Below are 8170 nucleotides of genomic sequence, written 5' to 3' on the forward strand. Positions count from 1 at the left end.
CCTGTGACCTCGTCTGATGGTCACAACTATTTTTTGCTATGTGTCGATGATTTCTCTCGCTTCATGTGGATTTTTCCTCTTACACGAAAATCTGATGTGTTTGATGTGTTTAAACGATTTCTCACAACTCTTGAACGACAGTTTTCCACAACACTTAAATCTGTTCAAACAGATTGGGGGGGTGAATTTCGCACCTCGTCTGATGGTCAACTATTTTTTGCTATGTGTCGATGATTTCTCTCGCTTCATGTGGATTTTTCCTCTTACACGAAAATCTGATGTGTTTGATGTGTTTAAACGATTTCTCACAACTCTTGAACGACAGTTTTCCACAACACTTAAATCTGTTCAAACAGATTGGGGGGGTGAATTTCGCAAATTAACTCAGTTCTTTAGCTCCCTTGGTATTGTTCATCGTCTCTCTTGTCCTCATACAAGCGAACAAAATGGCTTGGTAGAGAGGCGTCACCGTCATGTTGTTGAGACCGGGCTGACGTTACTTGCTCAATCTGGCGTTCCAAATACCTTTTGGCATTTTGCCTTTGATACTGCGATTTATCTCATCAACCGTATGCCGTCTCGAACTACCTCTCACATCTCCCCCTTTGAGCACCTCTTTAAGCGCCAACCTGACTACTCTTTCCTTAAAGTTTTTGGGAGTCAATGCTTTCCTCACCTTCGGGCTTACAATCCACATAAAATGGACTTTCGGTCTATACCGTGTGTCTTTCTTGGATACAGTTCCTCTCACCACGGGTATCGATGTCTTGATCCTACCTCTGATAAGTTATATATCTCTAGGCATGTTCGATTTCATGAGGGCTTCTTCCCATTCTTGGCGCCAAAACCCGTGCCACCTCCAATCCCCACCTCCAACCCATATGTTTCCATCTATCCATCTCCTATTCTTCCTGACACCTCACCACCAACACCTATATCTCTAGGCATGTTCGATTTCATGAGGGCTTCTTCCCATTCTTGGAACTTTCGTACTTTCTTGGTGTTTCGGTTGCTCACATTGGTTCTAATCTCTTTTTATCCCAACAGCAGTATATCTTAGATATCTTGCAGCATGCTGGTCTCACTGAAGCCAAACCAGTCTCAATGCCTCTTCCCACTGGTGCCTCTCTGTCTCTTGGTGATAGTCCTCTATTTGAAAACCCGGTTCGATATCGTCAAGTGGTTGGTGCATTACAGTATGTCATCTTGTCCAGACCCGACATCACCTATGCAGTCAACAAAGTCTGTCAGTTTATGCATTCCCCAACTAACAGCCATTGGTCTGCTGTCAAACGGATCCTACGATATCTCAAGGGCACCAGTAACTTTGGCCTACGCCTTACCCCCTCATGTGACAACCTCATCCATGCTTATGGAGATGCGACATCTCCTTTGGTTACTGCTTATTCTGATGCTGATTGGGCTGGTTGTCCAGATGACCGTCGATCCACCGGGGGTTACACCATATATCTTGGTTCCAATTTAGTTTCTTGGTCAGCAAGAAAACAGAAGACTGTCTATCGGTCATCTACTGAGGCTGAATACAAAGCTCTAGCTGACACTGTTGCTGAAATTACTTGGCTTGAAACACTATTATGAGAGCTATGCATACCGATAACCACCAGTATTGTGGTGTGATAATCTTGGTGCCACTTATTTATCCGCTAATCCCGTGTTCCATGCACGTACGAAACATGTTGAGGTCGATTTTCACTTCGTAAGAGAAAGGGTTGCTGCGAAAAAGCTTTCAGTACAGTTCATATCCACAGATGACCAGATCGCTGATATATTCACTAAGCCACTATCTTCACAAAGATTTGAAGGGTTACGATCCAAGCTACAAGTTCTTACCCGACCTTAGCTTGCGGGGGAATATTAGATAGATATTATAGTATAAGGATTAGAGTGTAAATATATTTAGTATATATTCTTATTGTATTACACGTTAATTGTAATCAATCACAGCTACAATTCTGTTTATGCCATTCTTAAACCAGTTGCCGAGACACTTATAGAACCTGTTAAGAAGCATCTAGGCTACCTCATTTCCAGCACACAACATGTGAGGGATATGAGAAGAAAAATGGGGGAATTGGATGCTCTAAGACACGCCGAAGAAGACCACTTGGACATGAACATAAGAACTTGTCTTGAGATTTCATGTCAAGTTAGGAACTGGTTGGAAGAAGTAGAAAAGATCGATGCAAAAGTAAAAACCGTTCCTAGTGATGTCGATGCTTGTTGCAGTCTCAAGAGTAGACACACAATCGGAAGGGAACCTTCAAACTAATCGAGGAGATTGAAAGTGCCACAAGAAAACACTCTTTGATCACCTGGACTGATCAACCTATTCCTTTGGGAAAAGTTGATACCATGAAGGCAACCACCTCCACATCATCAAGCGATCACGATGACTTTCAGTCAAGAGAAAAAACTTTTACACAAGCACTGAAAGCACTTGAACCAAACAACACATCCCACATGATAGCGTTATGTGGGATGGGTGGAGTGGGGAAGACCACAATGATGCAAAGGCTCAAGAAGGTTGCCAAAGAAAATAGACTGTTCAATTATATTGTTGGGGTTGTTATAGGGGAAAAGACAGACCCAATTGCTATTCAACAAGCTGTAGCAGATTACCTTGGTGTAGAGTTAAAAGAAAGCACTAAACCGGCAAGAGCTGATAAGCTTCGTGAATGGTTCAAGGCCAACTCTGGAGAAGGTAAGAATAAGTTCCTTTTAATTCTTGATGATGTCTGGCAGTCTGTTGATCTGGAAGATGTTGGTTTAAGCCTTTTCCAAATCAAGGTGTCGACTTCAAGGTCTTGTTGACTTCACGAGACGAACATGTTTGCACAGTGATGGGGGTTGAAGCTAATTCAATTCTTAATGTGGGACTTCTAATAGAAGCAGAAGCACAAAGTTTGTTCCAACAATTTGTAGAAACTTCTGATCCCGAGCTCCAGAAGATAGGAGAGGATATCGTAAGGAAGTGTTGCGGTCTACCTATTGCCATCAAAACCATGGCATGTACTCTTAGAAATAAAATAAAGGATGCTTGGAAGGATGCACTTTCGCGTATTGAGAACTATGACATTCGCAGTGTTGCCCCTAAAGTCTTTGAAACAAGCTACCATAATCTCCAAGACGAGGAGACTAAATCCATTTTTTTAATGTGTGGTTTGTTTCCTGAAGACTTCAATATTCCTACCGAGGAGTTGATGAGGTATGGATGGGGATTAAAGATATTTGATAGAGTTTATACGATTAGAGAAGCAAGAAACAGGTTTAAAACCTGCATTGAGCGACTAATGCAGACAAATTTGTTAATTGAAAGTGATGATGATGATGTGCATGTCAAGATGCACGATCTGGTCCGTGCTTTTGTTTTGGGTATGTATACTGAAGTCGAGCATGCTTCAATTGTCAACCATGGTAATATGTCTGGGTGGAGTGAAAACGATATGATTGAGTCTTGCAAAAGAATTTCATTAACATGCAAGGGTATGTTTGAGTTTCCAGAAGACCTTAAGTTTCCAAACCTAACGATTTTGAAACTTATGCATGGAGATAAGTCGCTAACATTTCCTCAAAGACTTTTATGAAGGAATGGAAAAGCTCCGGGTTATATCATATGATGAAATGAAGAATCCATTGCTTCCCTCGTTACCTCAATGCTCCACCAACCTTCGAGTGCTTCACCTCCATCAATGCTCATTAATGATGTTTGATTACTCTTGTATTGGAAATATGTTGAATCTTGAACTGCTTAGCTTTGCTAAATCTAACATTGAATCGTTACCTTCCACAATTGGAAATTTAAAGAAGCTAAGGCTACTTGATATGAGACATTGTTATTGTCTTCGTATAGAAAAGGGTGTCTTGAAAAATTTGGTCAAACTTGAAGAACTTTATACTGGAATGCGATAATATGGAAGAACTCATACATAATGGGAGTATGGATAGTGGAAAAGAGACAATTATGTTCCCCAAACTGAAGTTTTTATCTTTGCGTTGTCTACCGAAGCTATTAGGTTTGTGCCATAATGTCAACACAATTGAGCTGCCACAACTCGTAGAGTTAAAACTTAAGGGCATTCCAGGTTTCACATGTATTTATCCGCAAAACAAGTTTGCAACATCTAGTTTGTTGAAGGAAGAGGTACTACATATATATGTTTTATGTTCATACAATTTAATAAAAAAAAATCAACAAAAAGTTTCAGAATATATGTGTAATTTGATTGTATGATGTATTATTGTTTCGATGTGGCTATTAAGGTGGTGATTGATTTGCAGGTTGTAATTCCTAAGTTGGAGATATTTCAAATTGATGATATGGAGAATTTAAAGAAGGTATGGCCATGTGAATTTAGTAGGAGTGGGAAAGATAAGTTGAGAAAGATTCAAGTGTGTAACTGTGATAAACTTGTGAATCTATTTCCATACAATCCCATGTCTCTGCTGCATCATCTTGAAGAGCTTAAAGTTGAGAACTGTGGTTCCATTGAATCGTTATTCAACATTGACTTGGATTGTGCTGGTGGAATTGGAGAAGAAGACAACAACAGCAACTTAAGAAGCATCAAAGTGGATAATTCAGAGAAGCTAAGAGAGGTGTGGAGGATAAAAGGTGCAGATAACTCTCGTCCCCTCATCCGTGGCTTTCAAGCAGTTGAAATCATAAAGATTGAAAGATGTAAGAGGTTTAGAAATATATTCACACCTATCGCCACCAATTTTGATATGGGGGCACTTTTGGATATTTCAATATATGACTGTGGAGAAAACAGGGGAAATGACGAGTTGGAAGAGAGTAGACAAGAGCAAGAGCAGGTATGGCTTTCAACTTATCTGAAGTAAAAGGACTTTACATCTTTTAATAATATATCTGAAGATGAAACATCCAACAATCATTAATTTGTTGACAATTTCAATCATTTGCAAATGTTCCTTGAAAAATTACCTAAAATGAAAATAATCATTTTCAAATCCAAAATTATAAGTGAGAATTACAAATGGACGTGGAATTATAAATAATTGACACAATACAGTATTCAAGTTACCAATTACATTTCTTGTTGGGATATATTTGCACAGACTGAAGTCAATAGCAATATTTTTAATGTTGCACTCCTATCCTGTCTCATACACTCTTTTCATAACATCCATCACCTTGGACTATCGAATTATGGAGGAGTGGAGGTGGTGTTTGAGATAGAGAGTCCAACAAGTAGAGAATTGGTAACAACTCACCATAACCAACAACAACCTATTATACTTCCCAACCTCGAGGAATTGTATCTGAGTTTTATGGGCAACATGAGTCATGTGTGGAAATGCAACTCGAATAAATTCTTCACTCTTCAAAAACAACAATCAGAATCCCCATTCCACAACCTCACAACCATACACATGCTCCACTGTAAAAGCATAAAGTACTTGTTTTCACCTCTCATGGCAAAACTTCTTTCCAACCTAAATAAAGTTGAGATAGAATATTGTTATGGTATTGAAGAAGTTGTTTCAAATAGAGATGATGAGGATGAAGAAATGACTACATCTACATCTACATCTACCCACACAACCACCATCTTGTTCCCTCATCTTGATTCTCTCTCTAGTTTACCCGGACAATCTGAAGTCTATTGGTGGAGGTGGTGCTAAGGATGGGAACAATGAAATATCTTTCAACAATACCACTACAACTAATGCTTTTTGTGATCAATTTAAGGTATGTTTTGTGCGTATTCAATTACTTATTTAATTTCTTTATCAAATCCTTTTTTTTTTTTTGCAATATTCTACGAATATCACCAAATCACATAAACTTATATTGCACACTCATTACCGACCATGCAAACTCAAGAATGTGATTTGGAGGCATAAAAAGTTCCATTCATTTGAACAAGTATTACCTTTTATTTGTTATTTATGAAGAGATTTCTTTTTTATTTTTTCTAATTAGAAAATATAAGCATGTCTAATTACTTAGGTTTGCCATTCTATGTGAATTCTCTGTTGTTTCTGTAACCAAAGCATCTTAGATTATGTTTCCATTTTTTAATTATGTTTATTTTGGACAAAACTAATTTTTCTTAGCCTGTTGTGTTAAACATGTGCTTTCTTGATTTCATTGAATTTGCATTCCTATCTTTTAGTTTGTAAAGTGGTTTGTCTTTCATTGTCTCTTCAATAAATCCCGACATTAATTATAAAGAAAAACCAAAACTACATTTTTGATGTGGAGAGCACTCGTGTCGTTTAATATAATAAAAAAAACTAGATTCTGAATTAAAGTTCTTATACAAAAGCTGTGTCTATGGTTTAATTTTACATTAACTTTTCAATGTGTGTTGCAGTTGTCTGAAGCAGGTGGTGTTTCTTGGAGCTTATGCCAATACTCTAGAGAGATAGAAATACAAAGTTGCCATGCATTGTCAATTGTTATTCCATGTTATGCAGCCGAACAAATGCAAAAGCTTCAACTGCTGAAAATAAAGGATTGCGATGGGATGAAGGAGGTATTTGAAACTCAATGCAACAACAAGAGTGGTGCAGGTGATGAAGGAATTCCAAGAGTAAATAACAATGCTATTATGCTTCCCAATCTAAAGAGATTGGAAATTAGAAATTGTGGGTATTTGGAACATATACTCACATTCTCTGCACTTGAAAGCCTGAGGCAACTCGAAGAGTTAACTATATGGGATTGCAAGGCAATGAAAGTGATTGTGAAGGAAGAAGATGCATATGTAGAGCAGCAAACAACAACACAGGTTGTGGTCTTTCCTCATCTAAAGTCCATTGTATTGGTCAAACTACCAGAGCTGGTGGGTTTCTTCTTGGGGAAGAATGAATTCCAGTGGCGTTCATTGGAAAAGGTTATCATAAATAAATGCCCAAAAATGAGAGTGTTTGCACCTGGTGGGTCCACAGCTCCAAAGCTCAAGTATATACACACTGAATTAGGCAAATATAGTGTTGGAGAATATGGCCTTAACTTTCATCAGGTATATATTTTTTCTTTGGCATCATCTAAGTAAGAATGATATCATGCAAGTAAAATATATTAAACACATTGATAATGTGAATGTTCTAATACCCCATTAATTAGTTGTTAGGTTGAATGGTGATGACCATTTAATTAACCAAATGACTATTTGGTAGGTAATATTCAAGGAGAGAGTTTTTGATCATATGAAAAGGATACTAAAGAAGAACATGGTTGCTATGAAGATGTTCAAGAACGAGGGGAAAATCTATGTATCAAATAACAAGCAGAAGCTACTCATTGATCTAAGTTTGTTGTTTAAGATGCTAATTTTGATATTGCAAATTCGTTGGTATCATCATGTGGGTTTATCACTGTTAATGGGATAATGAGTTGACTTAATCTAGTATGGAAATATAGCAATCAGTTATGAAATATATATGGAAAACATATATACAAATGCAACACACTGATTGGGTATCCTTGAAGCACATACCATGAAAGTAATTAGAAAAAGAATTTGCTGCCATCTTCAGTTACTTACCTGCAAAAATCTGTGAGTAAAGAGTTCAAAGGAATATAAGAAAATGAATACACCCCAATAGCTTTGTAAAAGTATATTCAAAATATTTCAATCAGATTCAAACGGTAAACAATTAGGATTCAGTTGAGAAATACAAAAGTATCCTAGAACAATGTTAATCGACCAATGGGACCAAATTTGTATTATAATAAATCTAACTGTTCAATAAATTAACAGGTTTTGCATTGCTACACACTTTTCATATGTTTTGCTTCTCCTACTTGAGGTATTCAGTTTTTCACCGAACTTTTTATATGTCAAGTGTAAGTGGTTGAATCTGACATTTTGTTGTATAAAGAGGGAGGGTTTAATGTGTTTATGGTGGTGCAATTGTTTTCCAGTGTTTATGTATGCATTTATGATGTGGTTAATTATGCATTTATGGTGATTATTGAGTTTTTGTGTTTTGTTGGAACTCAATAACACTAAAGATGAAAGATGAATCTCATGGATAATATAATTAGAAGAGGTTGAGAATGATGTTTTTATAACCATAATGTGTAGGGTCTATTTGGTATATATGGGATGTAAGTAATAGGCATTTGGTTGAGTCAGGATGATGTTTGAGGTGAAAAGGGATGCAAATAGTGTCA

The 8170-nt window shown here is 37.3% G+C and overlaps 1 pseudogene across 1 annotated transcript; it reads left to right on the forward strand.

Annotated features, from left to right (window-relative positions):
• The first annotated feature begins 247 nt into the window (after window positions 1-247).
• Window positions 248-7463, forward strand: LOC145157872 (uncharacterized; annotated as a pseudogene). Its single transcript, XR_013737220.1, has 7 exons — window positions 248-649; window positions 1051-1563; window positions 1922-4162; window positions 4300-4836; window positions 5101-5734; window positions 6363-7013; window positions 7171-7463. The product of XR_013737220.1 is annotated as an uncharacterized LOC145157872 (transcript).
• The last annotated feature ends 707 nt before the right edge of the window (window positions 7464-8170 follow it).

Source organism: Lactuca virosa, chromosome 2, assembly GCF_052849685.1.
Source record: "Lactuca virosa cultivar CGN04683 chromosome 2, Lactuca_virosa_CGN04683_v6, whole genome shotgun sequence".
Classification (NCBI taxonomy): Eukaryota; Viridiplantae; Streptophyta; class Magnoliopsida; order Asterales; family Asteraceae; genus Lactuca; species Lactuca virosa.